Here is a 20,458-nt window from a genome sequence, read left to right as displayed (position 1 = left end):
CGTTGCACAAGCAGTCTGTGTTGTTTTAGCCTTCAGTTGACTATAAATTAATAGTCTCTTTAAAATGCAGAAGGTGTGATCACATATAGTACACTGGAAATCTGGATATATGGCTGGTTATAATCATCACTTGATGAATTACCTTTGTCATGATCTGTAGAAAATGCATACAAATATGTATGTATGTATTTATATGACCTGGTTTCTGTTTTCTGTTTTAAGAAGATGATAAACTGAAGAGTAAGATTGCCTTACCAAATTTAAGACTTGCTTTTAGGTGAATTATGCTTACTTTTCATTGGTAAAAAAGTTTAACCATTAAATATTGTTAGATTTATATTTGGGTACATGGGTACATTACATGGGTAAATTAACCAATGGTGTAAGAAATTCAAGAATGTATTTCAAGAAGTATTGTCCTTTAGTGCTAATATCTAATTATTTTGAAATCAGTCTTATCAGTGTTTGCACAGCCAGTGTCTTGTCAGTACCCCCCCCCCCCCCCCCACACACACACACACACAAAGTTTCTTGTGACATTACGCTCATTGCATCAACCCAAACAGAGCAGCTTAAAGACTACCAGCAACATCTGCTGCTTTAAGAAAAACAACTATTGATTAGTTGTATTAGGAAAATGAACATACGGCCTGAAATTGCAATTAGTATGTTGTGCCTTATGGGTGAGAGTGTGCAGATGTTTTCTAACTAGTTTGATCACAGCCATATGCCACTGACATCAAATGTGAGCCCCTGTGGAAAGAAAGCTGGGGTTACAGCGCTAGAGCCAACGTCACAATGCAATATGAATTATATATGAAAATGTGCTGAAAATGTGGAGGGGGAAAATTAACACCATAGTAAATATTGTAGAAGAATCCCATATGAAAACACTGGTATATATTTTAGAATATATTTCAAAATACACAAAGATGGCCCCAGAAAAACATTGCTAACGCAGATTTAAAAAATACACATATATATATATATATATATATACACAGTATATATAAATATATATATACATATATATATATATAGTGGTGTGAAAAAGTGTTGGCCCCCCTCCTGATTTTGTATTTGTTTTGCATGTTTGTCACACTTTAATGTTTCAGATCAAACAAATTTTAATATTAATCAAAGATAACACAAGTAAACACAACATGCAGATTTTGAATGAAGTTTTTTATTATGAAGGGAAAACGAAATCCAAACCCACATGACCCTGTGTGAAAAAGTGCTTGCCCCCTAAACCTAATAACTGGTTGGGCCACCCTTAGCAGCAACAACTGCAATCAAGCGTTTGCGATAACTTGCAATCAGTCTGTTACAGCGCTGGGTAGGAATTTTGGCCCACTCATCTTGGCAGAATTGTTGTAATTCAGCCACATTGGAGGGTTTTTGAGCATGAACCGCCTTTTTAAGGTCATGCCACAGCATCTCAATAGGATTCAAGTCAGGACTTTTACTAGGCCACTCCAAAGTCTTCATTTTGTTTTTCTTCAGCCATTCAGAGGTGGATTTGCTGGTGTGTTTTGGATCATTGTCCTGCTGCAGAACCCAAGTTCGCTTCAGCTTGAGGTCACAAACAGATGGCCGGACATTGTCCTTCAGGATTTTTTGGTAGACAGCTGAATTCATGGTTTCATTTATCACAGCAAGTCTTCCAGGTCCTGAAGCAGCAAAACAGCCCCAGACCATCACACTACCACCACCATATTTTACTGTTGGTATGATGTTCTTTTTCTGAAATGCTGTGTTACTTTTACGCCAGATGTAATGGGATATGGGTAATGTAAAACTTTTTCATACAGGGCCATGTGGGTTTGGATTTTGTTTTCCCTTCATAAAAAAAACTTAATTTAAAAACTGCATGTTGTGTTTACTCGTGTTATCTTTGATTAATATTTAAATTTGTTTGATGATCTGAAACATTAAAGTGTGACAAACATGCAAAAAAATAAAAACTCAGGGAGGGGGCCAACACTTTTTCACACCACTGTGTATATATATATATATATATATATATATATATATATATATATATATATATACATTTTATTTGAATGGACACGAGTGGAGAACAGGGTTTTTATGTAACAGTGTAGCTACAGAGTCTACTGAAATAGCAAGGGGCTAACTGGTCAAAACTAATCAGCCAAACCCTTACATTTGATGGAAATGTAAATCTTCATACATATAAAGTCCAGAAGCAATCATTCCCATTTTTAATGCACTTAATATTGGTTATAAATCTAGAGGCTGAACATGCAGAGGAGAATACACAGCAGCAGTTAGTGTTTATCAGAGAGCATATCATTTTTGAGAAGCTCAACATGAGATGCATTACCCTCGGAGAAGAGCTTTTGGCATCATTTCCATAAGCCACACTATTTAAAACACATATTTATCATAATAAAAGTATATTTTTGCCAAAAAAAAAACAAAAAAAAAAAACAGCAAATAATTTAATTTCTATTGCCCCCATTACATATTTCCATTCACTGCTTTACTCAAGTGTAACAAAATTTTAAATTTTAATTTAATAAAACAATTTTCAGTTTTATCCTAAATTTTGTCCATTGTTGGAGCTCGACATCATTTTGAGGGTTTAAAAACCAAAATTTTGATCTGATGACCAATGCAATTGTATAGCCTCAAAAGCTTTGGTATATAACATATACATCATGCAGACAACATTTATGTTGTTTTTAAAACTTTATGGAGACTAAACTGATGCTTGGTCTGTCAAGGTCACTACAAATAGTAATTTAATGGATAATAGCAAGTAAAATAATTTTAAATAATCCTTTGGAAACAATAAAAGCATATAGATTAGGAACAACATTATGGCAGGTAAACAATGAATTTTCTTTCTGTCTTTCTTTTCTTTGGGGAGGGAGGGGGGTTGTGCTATTTCTTTTACTGCATTTTATTCACTGCAAATCTTCCTCTCCACCGCAGCACTGGAATCTTTAAATTGAGGTTTAAATTGTCAAACTTGACACATCACAATTGGTTATGACACACCTGAAAAACAATGCTGTCTGGAATCATTGATATCAAACCTGTCATTAGTGGTTACTTTTTACTTTCTTTTTACATTACTCCACACTGCTTTGGCTTTGAGACTGCATTGCAACAACCGGACATATTTCGCATGTATATTGAAATTGTCCACATCTAGGTAAAAATTTTATGACAATTGTGCTTTGTTGGATCCAGCTCTGCTTGCCAGCATTGCAGAAAAAGGGTTTTAGCCACAGAGATCTGTGCAGTTGATGGAGTTTTGCCATTCATTATAGAAAGAAGGAGAAAGAGACAATAGATATAAAAGAATAGAAAAATGTCTTCATATTCCCTCTGAGATTGTTGCGGCATGCTCCAGTCTGTCGTGCCCTCACCTCGTCTTTCAAGTGGCAAGTGGGTTTGTTTTCCCCACGAATGTTGTCACCACATAGCTCATCCAGATAAATTCTACTCAAACCACACAAAAAGAGTGTCCTTTCTTCTCTGATATAAAAGGAAACGGACCCAATAAAACAGAAGTGGAAACAAGAAGGAGAAGAAGGCAAAAACATATACATTGTAGGCAAAAAACGATGGAGCAATTGGGCCATTGAAAAGAAGGTGGATGACAGCCAATTACTGATGACAGGATGAGACTGTATATGTGGCCCCTACACAGGACCAGAGTCGAGTCAAGGGCCCTATTTGGAATCAGACAAAACTCAAAAGGCATCCCTCACTCGATTTCCCTCTTTTTCCCACAGAAGCTTCATGAAATGGCATGAGTGAGGATCTAATCCTGCTGTTGACAAGACCGCAGGGAATCGTCCCGTCTGCGGCGGATTCATTCCAGTGTCACTCTGTCTCCTCTGATCCTCACAGCAGCAACGACATGTTGAGGGAGACAGCTCTTTCTCGACTTTTCTTTCATACGCTTTCATTTCTCACTCCCCCTGCCAATCCAGCACTGTTTCACTGAACGCATAGCGAGAGAAAGATGAAGACTATTCCCTTTTGTCCAATGTCACACTATCCTCCCCAGCTAATATATATAAAAAATGCTTGTAAATGTGCTGAAGTTTCTGAAGAAAGCTACTTTTATGACCTTACACCAGTCTCTGAAAGTGACCCAACGGAAAATGAGCCCACACATTTCAAGAGCCAGTGCCATCTCATTAGAATTCGTAGGTGAGTGTTTTTTAAAGTATAGGCACTTTGGCTCTGTGGACTGTTGAAAATAAATTCACTTACAACACACTCTTCTCACTCTCACTAATTTGTATACTATCAATTGTCAGTGCATATCCAGTGTATATCATTCTGTCACTTTTGTTAACTTTTTGTTACTTCTTGTTACTTTTATAATGGTCAGGTAATGTATAAAATTCAGAAATTATGCAGAACGCGTTATTTATTTGAATGATTAAATCTATGCATAAAAATTGCTAGAAAAGTAGCCAAAGTAAAGTAGTCAAAATGCTGTCACGGTGCACACACGAGGAGGATACAGGAACACGCAGACAAGGATGTAAACTCAAAATAACAGTCTTTAATGACTCCAGGGCAGGGCAGGGCTGACACAGACAGGAACACCGGGGAGTAACGAGTAGACCAGACGAAATCTTAGAACAGACAGGGCTTAAATAAAAGGGAAAATCATAGATAATTAGACAAACATGGCTGGACAAGAATTAACTAATGATCACATTAAACAAGGACAGGAAACAAACCAAATATGGAAACATGAGATGGGAACACATGACACACACGACAGAGGACTGACATATGCCTCTGGGAGAAAGCACATATAAAACTGTACACAAAAATAATACAAGTACCAATAGTGTGTTAATACCCAGATATTTGTACATATCTTCTAGTGCCCATACATTTATTTAAAATTGCTGGTCTATTTATACCATAATACATGGATAAAAATATTAATAAATAATTCATTTTTCATTATCTCCATCATTAACTCATCATGAACTCAATTTCCAGTTTGGACTAGTCTTTGAAAAGTGGAAGATCGTTTGTAAAATTCATACATCTATAAAGTAGTACATGTATAAAAGTCTTTGCATTTTATGTTATAGAAGATGTTCATCCATTGATACTGTGTCAGTACTAAACCAAAAGGATCATTTTATGTATGAATATTAATGAGATATCATGAATGAAAATAGAGTTTAAAGACAAAGTGGTAAAAGAAAAAGGATTGTGTGACAGCACCATATTCCTCCTTCTTTGACTACTTTCAAGTTAGCCTGTCAGAAAATGGTCATAAGATGCATTTGCTGTAGTTATTTTATAATTCATGTGATTCAGTGTTACTCAGCCACTGTGAAATTCCCTTTTAAAGCATATGTGCTGACTGAAGTGCTGAGATATATAATACCAGCGCTTCTTCATTATTATCCTCCAAGAGCCTTTTACACATTTGCTGAATGGATGTTAATTGTACAGTTTTAATGAATGGAAAGCTGTTCTGCATAAATCAAGAAAAGCAGAACAGCACTACATATTGATCTGAAGGGCTCAACACTTAAAATAATGCTGCAATTCTAACTCACATTATACTTTTGAAATTAAAATGCCGAAAAAATGTCATAATTACTATTTGTATTAAGTGTGAGTTGTTTATGTCAAGCAAGTGTCACTAATGATAATGCATATTAAAGAAACACCTTGCCCCCTCCCCCCAAAAAAGTAATTATTTACTCAACCCCATGTTGTGTAAAATTCATATGCTAAATCTTCTGAAGTCATTTAGTTCATTTTGTGTTTGACGAATGTGCCATGCTCATGATGAAGCAGCATCTCTTAAGCAATATAAATCATTAATCTATAGCTTACAATATGAGGTAAAAATCAAATAGAAATCTGAATGCATTTTTAACATATCATGAAATGTGCAAGAAGCAATGACATTTGTAGCCTAAGTCAAAACAGCCCATCCAAGTCTCTATGATATTCTGAATATTTCTGATGTGAATATCTTCAGTATGTAATACCTGGTAAGGCCAAACTTTGAAACCCCCTTTACTGATTATTCTAACCTTAACATCAAAGGAAAGACCAAACTAGATTCTGAGTTACTTTCTGTGTCCACAAATATAACATTTGTTAGTGTTAATATAAAATGCCACTGAATGTTGAGTGGTCAAACAGATTAATTGTAATATAAATTTTGCTACAGTCACTTCTGATATTAGCTGATATAATTAATCATAACTGATTATAATTATTTATATAAATTTCCCTTTGAGGTAATTTGCTAGAATTACTCTTTGCCATTTTTTGCACCCAAAGTCTGATCACTTAGAAGTAATAGTCCACCTCTTCTCAAAAAGAAAACCACTGCTAGAGAAAACTTTTGATTCGTACACATAAAAAAGCCCTTGTGACAACTTCTTCCTGTACAACAAATATTTATATCACTATATATATAGAATGTTAAATTAAAAACATTTCACTGTATTCTCTGCCTGCGTGGCTGTCTGTGGTCTGTGATAAAAGAAAACACATCGGTTCATTATTATCTTTTTGAACACCCCATGCTTTTTCAGCTGTTGCTGTGGGGTAGACCTGAAAGCAAAATCACACTATATCAGTACAGCAAGAAATTAATTGTGCTTAGCTCTTCATAGTGAATCTGGATGCCAATGTTTTCTGAAACAGAAAAGAAATAGCCAAAAGCTGACCTACCAGACAGACGTACTACATAAAAAATTGCACTGCGCCTACTCTTGGTGACCACCTGCTCTGGGTGCTAGACTGTGTTCACCAAGATGCTGACCATAAATAACTGGAATTCCAGTCATGAAACTACTACATACTTCATGGCATAAACTCATAGGTCCTGATATGTAATCTGTCAACCAATGAGCTTGGTCCTTATACTTTTAACAATATTCCTTCAGCTTGCTCTAAGCCAGTTCACTGCAGTCAATTCAGTTTTCTCTCTAACACCCTCCTCGTATTCAGCACTACCTCAAACACTGATGTTTTAGCTTTGTAAGAGAGTGCTGCAAATCTGGGAAGGTACACTGCAAAGTCACAGAGACTGTTTGCAAAAGTTTTGATCTGTTATTTAAAAGTTTAGATTTTTTTTTTCAGCTAAACTTTTATATAAATATATTATTTGTTTTGCTGCTAAAAAAGTGATATAGGCATCTAGTGATCAATGAGAATTTCAGACATGCAAGTCCAGTTATGCTTTGAGAAATCATTTTTTCCCCTGCATTTTTGATCGATTTTAAACCAACCCAGCCTTCTCCACACCCACAATTCTGACAAATGCTTATTATGAGATTTTTCAAGTGTGTAAGGCTCAAAGTCATCAGTTATAAGGTAGAATCAAAAGTCAAAGCATGATTTTGTCAGAATACATGATTTTATTTTAATGGACATGAGTGGAGAGCAAGGTTTTTATGTAACTGTGTAGCTACAAAGTCTAATGTAACAGCAAGGGGCTAACTGGTCAAAACTAACCAGCCAAACCCTTACATTTGATGGAAAAATCCACATACCTCCAGAAGCAATCATTCCCATTTTTAATGCACTTAATATTGGTTATCAATCTAGAGACTGAACATGCAGAGGAGAATACACAGCAGCAGTAAGTGTTTATCAGAGGGCGTACCATTTTTGAGAAGCTCAACATGAGATTCATTACCCTCGGAGAAGAGCTTTTGGCGTCAGTCCATTCTAATAAGCCTATTAATCAACATCTCCTGTAAACTGCAATCATCAATCATACACACCCAAAAAACAAACACTCTCTAATACCAGCACGTTCAGCTTAAATCAAAGCTCTTCATTGTCTCACAGCCTCTGATTAAATAAAGGCAAAACTGTTCTATTGTTGCCTCAAATTTGCAGTCTTTGCATTACCTTTGTCAGCCAGAGTTTAATAGAGAAAAAAAAAAATCATCACCTTTCTTCTGTCTATCATTTTTCTTTACATCTATCTTTTTTACTTCCCATAATCCTTGAATTCACATGCAGAGGTCGACAAGTGTCTGTTCAAGCAATGTTCTTGTGTGGACTTTCAAAGGACATGTAACAGTGATCTAAAGTTCATCTATGCTGGTAAAACAGATTAGCTTGGCACTTGTAAAGCATATTCACTGTATTCACAATACAACATTTTAATTACAGCACCTTAAATGTCTTATTTGTAACTGTTAATCAAAGACACATTTTCATCTAAAAGGTATTACGTAAATTGTTCACTAAGTGGCATCTTTTCATAGTTTCTCAATTCAAATAACATTGGTATGCAACAGAAATAATTTGCTTTAGGTGCCTGACCATAGCTTTTACAATATTGTGGATTGTAGAACTGCTAGAATGGTAATTGACCTATCATCATTAAGTACCTACGTTACAGTTTCAGTTGAATTAAATGAAATTAACATTTTTATATAATTCGTTTTTTTACTATTTAGATTTTCAGAAATATGTTTTATAATTATACATTTATATTCTAAGTATAGAAATTATGTACTTCTCAAATCAGTATTTAATTAGTATGTATTCATTGTGAAATTGATGTGAATTAAAGCATCAGCTATCATGTGCACCAGAGCTGATTACACACAGCAACAAGGCACACACACTTATTATGACATTATAAATTACATTAATTTAAGGTAAACTTTTTTAATTATACATATACAGTAGTCCATGTACAACATCTCATGGTTAATGTTTCTGCAATATCACTGCAATACTGAACAATTTGGTCTCAGAAACTCAAAGTACTGTCATCTTGCGAAAGTTCATGACAAATTGCTTTAGATGGTCATCTGTGTTTTTATCTGTGCACACACAGAGACTTTCTGCCGACTGCAGAGCTACTGGATGGCTGTTGATGGCACAGGAAATGAAGACGCTTCTGGCTTTTAATTATGTGTGGAGGGGCTGATGGGAGAGGGAAAAACATCATGGCAGCCCAAATAACCATGAACAAAGACAATGGCACACATACACATAATTTTCATGTTGAAAATAAAAAGGAGAGGAACAGAAAATAAACAAATAAAGAATACTCTCAAACCAACACAATAAGCCTTTCTTTTCAAACAGCTACTGCTTGTGGTTTATTAAGTGCGTTTCTTGAGTTTAAGATCTGTGTTGGGCACTGTTTCCCTGCTGAATAAATCAATTGAATCCAGCCCAGCTGATTTCCTATCCTTAAGCTGGACTATTTTGTGGTTTTAGAGGTTTAAGCACATTTGAGACAGGTTGGGTATAAATTAAAAAATCTGCTGTTTAGAAAAATAAGAAAAGATTAGTCTGAACCAAAAAAATTATTATTCTACCTTGAAATGTACTCAGGAAGAAAAAAAGTGGCTCTACCTACATTTTTGCAAAAAAACCCCCAAAAAACTTACATACAGTTCACTGCAGTTTCCAGCAGAATTGAACTGTAGCGGCAGTAAAACACTAACAACTTTCACAAAACCAGTGCAATATATAGTTATATGGCTTTCTGATCAAGTAAACTTGATCAGTAGCTCACCTGGTACACTGCACTTACAATACATTTGGGTTTGAGTTCTGTGAAACATGAGTCATGATAAAGTGCTCCAAAAAATTGCCTTTAGTGTTGTAATACTTGTATTGTGCCTCTATGGTGTTTTTGTTCTTTTTGGAGTTTGATACATGTGGTCAACATGAACTGCTGTTGTTTGGAAAAGAGTTTGAAATTGTTCATTGACACTCGATAAAAAAAACAACCTAAAATGGCATGGTTGATTCAGCAAATGCATTTTTGTCTCAGATTTGCTTTTGGTAATAGTATCGGTTGGATGGTGGAGGTAAGATATTGTTTACAGGACTAGATGATCTATTTAGATGATTGTTGTTTCATGTAGGCCTACCATGTATTGAGGTCAGTCTGATGTTTCAAGGCATTACAAGTGTGCAACGCCATAGATTTATAACGTAAAGGGAAACATGTCAATGACTGCTTGCACAAAGGGGAAACATGATAAAGAGAAAATCTGGGGGAAAAAAAAATATTTTTGCTTCTTAGGATCTTGGCTTCTTCACATTTTTAGAGAAAACTGGCATCATGAATAATACATTACTGCATTGATTATCATTTTCAGATTTTTATAAAAATTTCCAGGTTTGCACGATGCATGCTCCCAATGAAGCATGAAACAAAAACTTTTCTTCTGGAAAACTTTATATGTTCAACAAATCCTTTATTTTGATATGTTGGCCAAAGAACAATGCAGTCTTCTACAGTACTATTAACAATCTCAGACATCTTCAATTCACACTTTCATGTTTATCTGTGGTGTTACAAGTAACATTGGCTCAAAACAAAACATCTTATTTCTACAAGCTGTCAGAGAAGGCTACATGTTATTGGCCATTTAATATGAGTTCACATTATTAATGTTCAGTATTTAATCTACTATGAGAAAGTACATTTGTAAGCAGTCACAAATCCAATACAAGTATGATTTGATATAGTATAGCTTCACTCTAGGGATACATCAGTGTTCAGGGAAGTGGCCAAAAATTCCCCTGAGATCCCACTAAAACAGCTCTCCACAGCACACTTGGGAGTTTGTGTGTGAACAGTAGCACCATTGCGGTAACCAGTCATCAGGTACAGTTAATATAAGTACAGTAGTTGTAACTTGTCAAACATTGTATGTGAGGCTTCGTCTATCAGTAAGTGTGCTGCACCTATATCATGTCTGTTGTAAAATGTGTTCTGAAGCTTAAATGGTAGAGCATGGTGCAAACAATGCTAGGATCATGGGTTTCTTTTACAGGGAGTGCATGATACAATGTTTATTTTTAATGCATTTTATGTAACTTTGGATAAAAATGTCTGCCCAATGTAATGTGACTGAATCTCAGCTTCATCCAGCATGTTTGCACAAAAGAAGCACAATGTATATTTAATTCTTCAAATATTCAATTAATGCATTGTGCCATGTATATCCAGAGATGAATATGCTTTGTGTTTTAAGGTATTTAAGGTTCACTCTTCAAATCATGTGTATTTTTTCTTCTTCAGCAGCAGTCACTAAATGAAATACAACACAGTGCATTGCTGTCTTGGTAAAACAACGGAGATATTATCTCATGTGTGATGTTATTATGTTGTTATTCTGTATGTCATCTGCTTTGAAATTAATCGTGATTAATCGCATCCAAAATAAACTTCAGCAGATCACCCATATTAAAAGAAGAAGAAGAAGAAGAAGAAAGAAAGAAACAGTTAATCTGTCAAAATCCCTCCACTGTGAAGGAGAAACAATCTTTGAGTGTTAAATTTAGCATCCACACCTTGTGCCCTGGATCTTTTCAAGTTGCTCTGCTCTTAGCACAGTGAAAAGCACAAAAAGACTTGAGCTTAAAAGCATCTGTCACAATAAAGGTCGTTTCATACAGGTGCTAACAAGATTAAAAATGTACAGCCAGCCACTGTGGCTCTTTTCATCCTCTAAAGAAGAACCGTTTCAGACTTGCCTTTGACTCTTGCCACCCCCTGACCTCGCAAGCCTGTTGGTGTGCATTCCAGAGTCTTCCTGTGGCCTTTCTACTCCACCTGCAGTGCTAAAACTTTCAGCATGGGTTGTAATTGGATCTTTTCCTCAGTGTATGCCTGTTTCGGTCTATCGTCGTAGAGGGATAACTGACACAAGGTGAGTAAAACCAGCATAATCAGCTTACCCTGAGCGCTGGGAACAGTTCATTATACACAATGATGACTTCATTCGCAAAGAACGCAGCTAATGCTTGCTGTACGAATGTATGTGTGTATTTTCTCTGTGTCTGAGAAAAGTAGAATTTAACTCTTTAATCCCTTTTATACCACTGTAGGGGAAGCCGGTATATCAAAAATGTTCAAAAAAGTAATTTTGTATTGCTGTAAAAGAACATATTATAATAAAGTTTGACAAATACCATTTACATTAAATGACATTGTGCTAATAATGCATATTATTAGATAATCCAGTGAATGAAATATGTTGCAATGAAAGCAATCTATGAATATTAGCTCATTTTATTTGGAAATGATGCAAACTAAAATTAAAAGATATAATTCATCTTAATTCAACAAATGGCCTGCATCGTTCATATACTATACTAGAAAATATAATACTAGAAAACAAAAAAAAACGGTCCCACTTTATATTAGGTGGCCTTAACTACTGTGTACTTACATTGAAATTAATCATTTGATACAATGCACTTATTGTGTACATACATGTTTTTACATTGTACTTATATTTTTAAAAATACCTATTTGTAATTACATCTGTAATTAATTTCTGTAGTTACATTTATAATTAGACTGTTGACCCATCCCTCACACCTTAACCCACACTTAAACCTACACATACCACCAAACCTGTCCTTAACCTTACCCGTATCCCACCTCAATAGCAGCAAAAGTGTTTTAAAATACAATATGACCACAATAAGTACATTGTACTTATTTTCTGATGTAAGTACATAGTAGTTAAGGCCACCTAATATAAAGTGTGACCAAAAAAACTACAAACAACTGAATTCTGATTCAATGAGGCTCATTTAAAGCCATTAAAAAGCCAATATATGCAAATCTGTAATGGCACATCAACCCTGGCAACTGTAAACAAGACACAACTCAAAGCAGAGTTTAAAGGTCTTTAATAATAAGTTCTTTCTTTTCTTCAGTTTATTGAAACATGTCACATTCTGAATTGTATATTCATTACTCCAAGTTTCTTCGACCCTCTGACAGGTAAATAATGTAAAACAACCGTGTACACTGACAGCCTCGCGAATAGCAAAGCATAATGCAAATTTTCCCAAGCACCATATATATATATATATATATACTGTCATGTTACCCCGCCGTATTCATGGCATCTTTGAATTTTTGCTTCTGAATTGTTGACAGATTAATACCCTGTAACTGCATGGCTATATCATCTGCAATACAGTGCAGTATCACATTGTCACTTTTCAGAATTGTCTGTACAAATGAGAATGACTTGGCTTGCTGATCAAAACTGAAAGAAAGTGAAGTGACATACGGCCAAGTATGGTGACCCATACTCGGAATTAGTGCTCTGCATTTAACCCATCCAAAGTGCACACACACAGCAGTGAACACACACACCCGGAGCAGTGGGCTGCCATTTATGCTGCAGCGCCCGGGGAGCAAGTTGGGGGTTCGGTGCCTTGCTCAAGGACACCTCAGTCATGGTATTGAGGGTGGAGATAGCGCTGGACATTCACTCCCCCCACCTACAATCCCTGCCGGCCTGAGACTCGAACCCGCAACCTTTGGATTACAAGTCCGACTCTCTAACCATTAGGCCACGACTTCCTAATTAGGTTTTGAAGCATGACTTAAATGTTTTAGGTGTGTTTCAAATTTTTTATTGTATTGTAATGTCCCATAAAACGTCTCAGGTTACGGATGTAACCATGGTTCCCTGAAGGGAACGAGACGCTGCGTCCAGCGATGCTTTGGGAACTCCATCAGCGTGACCATGCTCTGAATATCAGGTGTAATCAGTCCGAAGGAGGGCGAGGTGTCACGGCGGGGTGACGTCACGACCAGAAAGTATATAAGCACGTGCGGCGGAGCCGGCGTCAGCTCCAAGTCATGAAGCAAGCGCGGGCAGGGATGCCGGAAGTGTGGCCAAAGGACGCAGCGTCTCATTCCCTTCAGGGAACCATGGTTATATCTGTAACATGAGACGTTCCCTTCCAGGAACTTCGAGCTGCGTCCAGCGACACTTTGGGAACGAGATACCAACGCCGCCAGACTGACAAGTCCCTGCCTGGTGTCAGGACAATAGGACGGATGAGCCTGGAGTGGCTCAGATGTCGAGGTTATAGAACCTGGCGAAAGTCAGGGGCGTGGACCACCCAGCAGCGTTGCAGATGTCCTGAACCGGGACACCTGCCAAGAAGGCCTTGGAGGCCGCCACACCTCGGGTCGAGTGTGCTCTGATTCCCAACGGCGGGGGAAGCTCAGAGACCTCGTATGCCAGATTGATGGCATCTACTATCCACCTACTAAGAGTGGGCTTCGTAGCAGGAAGACCCCTCTTAGGGAGACCATAGCACACAAGCAGTTGGTCCGATTTCCTCCACAGGGATGACCTGTGGATGTACGTGCCCAGTGCTCGCACTGGACACGTACAGTTGTGCTTCTCCTGGTCTGGCTCCCTGAAGGGAGGAGGACAGAAGGCCTGGAGTACGACTGGCTGTGGTACGACCGATGGGACCTTAGGTACATACCCCACGCGGGGGTAGAGAACCACTTTCACCATGCCGGGCGCAAAGTCAATAGAGGCCATAGACAGGGCCTGAAGGTCACTCAGAGAGGTGATAGCCAGCAAGAAAGCGGTCTTAATGGTGAGGAGTCTATCAGTTATCTCCTCAATAGGCTCGAAAGGTGCCTTGCACAGAGCCTCCAGGACCACAGCCAGGTCCCACGTAGGGACGCGGGAGCGTACCGGCGGCCTCAGCCTCAGCGCACCGCGGAGGAAACGTGTAACTAGGGGGTGTCTACCCACTGTCTGGCCACTACTAGGGGCATGGTATGACGAAATACCTGCCACGTAGACCTTAACAGTGGAATGGGTTAACCCTGCGGAGAAACGGGCCTGCAGGAACTCCAGAACTGCGCGGATCGGGCAGTTGACTGGGTCGAGCTGGCGGTCCCCGCACCAAGAAGTGAAGAGCCTCCACTTCAAGGCGTACAGTTTCCTCGTGGAGGGAGCTCTGGATTGGAGGATGGTCTCGACAACCTCGGTTGACAGACCGGAAGCTAAGAGCTGTGCCCCCTCAGGGGCCACACCCACAGCTTCCATAACTCCGGGTGAGGGTGCACGATAGTGCCCCTGGCCTGTGAGAGGAGATCCCTCCTGACAGGCTCTTCCCATGGAGTGCCGTCGAGGAGAGAAATCAGGTCCGAGAACCATACTCGGCCCGGCCAGAACAGTGCTACTAACAGTAGACTGACCTCGTCCCGGCGCACTCTCGCCAGAACTCCCAGGAGCAGAGCGATCGGGGGAAAGGTGTACAGACGAAGCCTCAGCCAAGTCTGTACCATAGCGTCCAGTCCCAGAGGAGCTAGAGAGAACCAGAGGGGACACTGCGTTGACTCTCGAGTTGCAAAGAGGTCCACCTGTGCCTGGCCAAAAATTCTCAAAATCTGCTTCACCACCTCAGGGTGAAGCGTTCATTCTCCGGGCCTCGGCCCCTGTCTCGACAGGACGTCTGCTCCCACATTGAGATGTCCAGGAATGTGCATAGCTCTCAGTGATAGGAGCTTGCCCTGGGACCACACTAGGATCTGGTGTGCCAGCTTGTACAAGGGGCGCGACCGCAGACCACCTTGGTGGTTGATGTAAGAGATCACTGCCGTGCTGTCGGTGCGGACCAGCACGTGGCGATCTCTCAGGTCCGGGAGGAAGTGCTTGAGTGCACGGAACACAGCTAGGATCTCTAGCCAGTTGATATGCCACGTCAGGTGGCGACCACTCCACAGACCGCGGGCATGGTGGCCACTCATGACCGCACCCCAACCGGTGAGGGAGGCATCCATAGCAAGCGAAACGCGGCGACAAGGAGCTCCCAGCACCGGGCCCTGAGACAAGAACCAAGGGTTCCTCCACATGTCTAAGGCACGAATACAGCGGCGTGACACTTTGACAGCGCGGAGCGGGTTTCCCCTCAGGGAGACCTCCCTGGTCTTGAGCCACCACTGTAGGGGTCTCATGTACAGCAGGCCGAACGGAATCACGTTGGACGCAGCTGCCATAAGCCCAAGCAGCCTCTGCCACTGCTTGACAGTTAGTGACTGGCCCTCTCGCACTCTCCTGACTGCCGTGAGGATCGACTCGATCCGAGCAGGGGACAACCGAGCCTTCATCGTGGTCGAATCCCACACCACGCCTAGATAAGGGGTTCTCTGAGCTGGAGAAAGCGCACTTTCCCTGGCGTTTAGTCTTAACTACAAGTCTTTCATGTGGGCGAGAACGACATCTCGATGCCGAATCGCCAACCGCTCTGATCGAGCAAGGATCAACCAATCGTCGATATAATTGAGTATGCGGATTCCCTGCAGTCGCAACGGGACCAGTGCTGCATCCACACACTTGGTGAAAGTGCGGGGTGAGAGTGCTAGGCCGACGGGAAGAACCCGATACTGGTACGCTTTGCCCCCGAAAGCGAACCTCAGGAACTTCCTGTGAGAAGGAAGGATGGAGACATGGAAATAGGCGTCTTTGAGGTCTATCGTGACAAACCAGTCCTCGGACCTGATTTGAGACGCGACCTGCTTGACAGTGAGCATTTTGAACTTCAGTTTTCTGACTGAGCGGTTCAGCAGACGCAAGTCCAGTATGGGCCTCAGCCCCCCATCCTTCTTTGGAACAATGAAGTACCGGCTGTAGAAGCCGGTGTGAACTTTGTGAGGAGGAACCAACTCGATGGCTTCCTTCCTCAGCAAAGTAACGACTTCCTGTTCCAGCACCAGAGCCTGCTCGGGGCGGACCGCAGTCACAACAACCCTGTTGAACGGCGGGGATGACCCGCCGAACTAAATGCGATATCCATTCGCTATGGTATGCAGGACCCAACGAGACACATTCGGCAGCCGCTGCCAGGCTGCCAAACGATCTACTAAGGGAATCAGTCTCTCGAGACTGACCTCTGGTGTAAGAGATGTGGCCAGACCGCTGTCTCCATGCGGCGCACCGGAAGGAGACGCGTGATCTGGCGGCTGAGGCGAGTTTCTCAGCTCTGCTGTGCTTACAGGCGGAAAAACCTGAGTTAAACGCTCGGTGGGACCAGACAAGTCCCCGGAGGGCACCGGGGGAGACGGTCACGTGTACCGCGGTGTAAACCGTTCCACCCCAGTAGGGGTCGCCCTCCATGGTCCTGGGGCTCGCCCTTTTGCGCTTCACTGCGCGAGGAGCTGGTATGCAGAGGACGCTGCGCCCGCCTAGCAGCCCCCTGCCGCATACCCTCTGCCCACTTAAAAACGATGTTGTACGCAGAGGCTTAGTGGGCAGCACAGGAGCCTTCAAAGACAACGCCGTCGAGGGAGACAGATAGCTCGCAAGCATCTGCCCGACCGGCGGCATCACCCTGTACCCGCGCTCATTCAATTCCCTAACGCTGCCATAATAATCAGCGGAGGAAATGAATGGTCGGGACGAAAAAGGTTTCACCCTTGATCTCGACACCTCGGTGTGGAGATCGGGGAAAACGGAAGGCTCCCGTGTAGAGGTGGCGGCCGCGAGCACCGAAAACGCTTATCCAAACGGCTAGTCTGCAGCTAAGATGCTCTCAGGGGGACCAGCTGATGTCAAGCTTGGCCACTGCCCGAGTAACCACCTCTAAAAGCTCCTCATATTGGCGAAAGAGGCGGCGAAACCTCGTGAACGCTCGTCACATCAACCTCCTCGGAGGAAGAAAGACGCAGCGTCAAGCCCTCGTCTCGGGGGGAAGAGACCGCTTCCAAATGAGAGACGGGGCGCCAGATCTGGCGGATACGGGAGGAGATCTCACCAGCCAGATCAGCCTGCGAGCCCCACGAGTGCAGCCGCCGCTCTGCCTCGGCAGACGCGGGACCGAAAACCGCGCGGAGAGCTCGAGAGCAAACGAGGCGGCGAAACCTCGTGAAAGCACGTCACATCGACCTCCTCGGAGGAAGAAAGACGCAGCGTTAAGCCCTCGTCTCGGGGGGAAGTTCCCAAAGCGTCGCTGGACGCAGCTCGAAGTTCCTGGAAGGGAACACATGATAACTGTGCTTAGTCAAGTCAAGTACACTTTATTTATATAACACTTTATACAATACAAATTGTGTCAAAGCTGCTTTACAGTATTAAACAGAAAATGCAAACAAAATTAAATTCTGCTGTAACGCATCTCCGAAAATAAGACAAGAGTAAACTGTCTATATTTCAGTTAAAGTCTTCATTGATTAATTTATATCATTGTGCTCTTCCAAAACTGTCTATGCAATCAAGATGACAATATTTCCAAAAACTAAGTGTCCCCAACTAAGCAAGCCAAAACGAGACAGTGGCACGGAAACAAAACTGCATCGGTGACCGAAATGGGAATTCCTTGGGAGAAAGCAAGTTCAGTCCTCTGGCCAGATTAAACCAATATGGTGCTTACAGTTAAGACCAATGTGAGTTAATAAAAACTTTAATGAACTTAAGTTGTTTTTGAGTGAGAATCTGTCCAGAGTGTTCTAAAACATTTATCTCAGTGACAATTTTCCCATTAAATGCTTAATGGAAACAATATCACCATATCACTAAATTAGGAAAACATATGAATTAATAAAAAAAAATATTTATATAAATGCAATTGTCCTTCAGTTGTAAAATCAAGAAATTGTAATTCTTGATGGAGCCATCATTTTGGCAAATTGTGCAAAGCAGTGTACTAAAAGTGCCTCTATGTGAAGAAATTAAGAAACATTCTTAAATTGTTGAATAATCTTATAATTTAATTGCAGGTGATCGTTTTTAATTCCCCTGCTATTGACCGGTGTAGTGAAAAGTAAATTTTCAACTGCCATATAAATGCAATAATTGACACCAGACCACTGAATTATTGAAATTTGTCATGGAGAAAAATGGTGTGATGGGTGTGTGTTAACTTTAGATCATTTAGCTGTCTGCCATCAGTTATTGCTTGATTATCTCTCTCTGTAATATTCTGTGAAGTAATCCCAACACGGGTCTTTTTCTGTTAATTTGGCACAATTTTCTTTCAGAAGTCTCGGCCAAATGCTCAAATATCCCTTGGATTCTTAAAAAACTGTTTTGTTTTACATGTGGAACTAAGTGTGTGCCATCTGGTGACCTAACTGCTACCAGTTCTCTCCCGTTGAGGCAGTGTGCATGAACGCTTCACCAGGCATTTGCGGAGAAAGCACCAGCCAAAGAATAATTGAATATAGTACAGTCAATTTCTCTCTTCTTCTTGCCACACATTCAATGTATTCCAGCTCCAGTTGTGCAAATATTGCAAACATATTATGGCCTTACCCTATCTTGACAGTTCACCTCCTCCCCAAGCGCTCACTGCAGGGCATTTTATTATCTTAATGGATACAGACAGCAGTGGGCCGGAACCAATGCTGTAAACCAATTGCGATAGGAATCTGCAGGGATACGAATTCACGTTCTCTCGCCTGTGACGGTGTGTGTGTGTAGCTTGTTTTTGGCTTTCGTTTGTTAAAATGAATGATCTAAATACTGTCGTCTTGGGTGAAGACTGTATCAAGGCATCAGGAAATCAGAACAGTGAAACAATGGGTGTATCTAACAGAAAACTACGGTGACGGATTGCTGCCACAGACATAATATTTTTTACATAAGATCTTTTCTCGTTATAACGAGATCTTTTCTCAAAATAACGAGATGTTATGTTGTAAAAACAATATAATTTTCTCGTTAAAATTACATCTTTTCTCGTTAAAACGACATTATTTCATAAAAAAGATATGTTTTCCTTTATAATAGGTATATGGTACATTATGTGAGGGAGCTGAGCGATTGTCCACGCTGCTCTCGCCACAGTCTGACAAGGATCTGATTTGTGAAATAAAATTTCATTATTTTTTAGTATTTTTTTCCCCCAGGCCTGGAAATTACTGTTTTCAAAATTTAATAAAAGCAACTGATGCATGCTGTTAATCACTTAAGCTGGCCCACCAATGTGATCGGCTGAATCCTCCGTTACCTCTCCCTCCTCTAATCACATGCCTGATCCATCACCCCACTTTGTTCCGAGACCTCGAAATTTTCAAATTAAGCACTGGTTTGTAGTCATCTATGACGATGTCTCTGGGACAAAAGCAGCTGCATGAATGCAAAAGTTTGAAGCAAAAATGAAACCATCAACAAAAAGACTGACCGCATATACCCCTCCATGTTTACAAATACAAGCGCAGCCATTGGAGGTTAATGATGTCACAGAATTTACCAGTATTTTGAATGGATGTGTGAATGGTGCTTTTCCGGAAAAAGACGGAATGTCGTTGCCTGTGTGAACCAGTGTTAATTTTGGCAGGCATTTTTGATTTAGTCTTAGTCTTTATCTTGAGACGAACATGCTTAATAGTCTTAGTCACATTTTAGTCATTTGAGTCTTTCATAGTTTTAGTCTAGTTTTAATCGACAAAAAGTCATTGCATTTTTGTCAACTTTTAGTCAAACTGCAGTTACCAACATTTATTTTGGTAGCTATTTTATATGTAGTATTCTAACAAAAACAGTCATTAATTCTTCTCTATTTAGACCAAATCAATTAAGCTTAGTTATGAGAAATTTGAATCAAGGATTGAATTTGGAAAAACTGGAATAAATTTTCATTTATTGGTAGAGATATAAATTAAACAAATTTTTCAGATACAGTAGGTTTACTTAACAAGTAT

This window comes from Barbus barbus, assembly GCF_936440315.1.
Source record: "Barbus barbus genome assembly, chromosome: 39".
Lineage (NCBI taxonomy): Eukaryota > Metazoa > Chordata > Actinopteri > Cypriniformes > Cyprinidae > Barbus > Barbus barbus.
Note: the sequence above shows the minus strand (reverse complement) of the source record.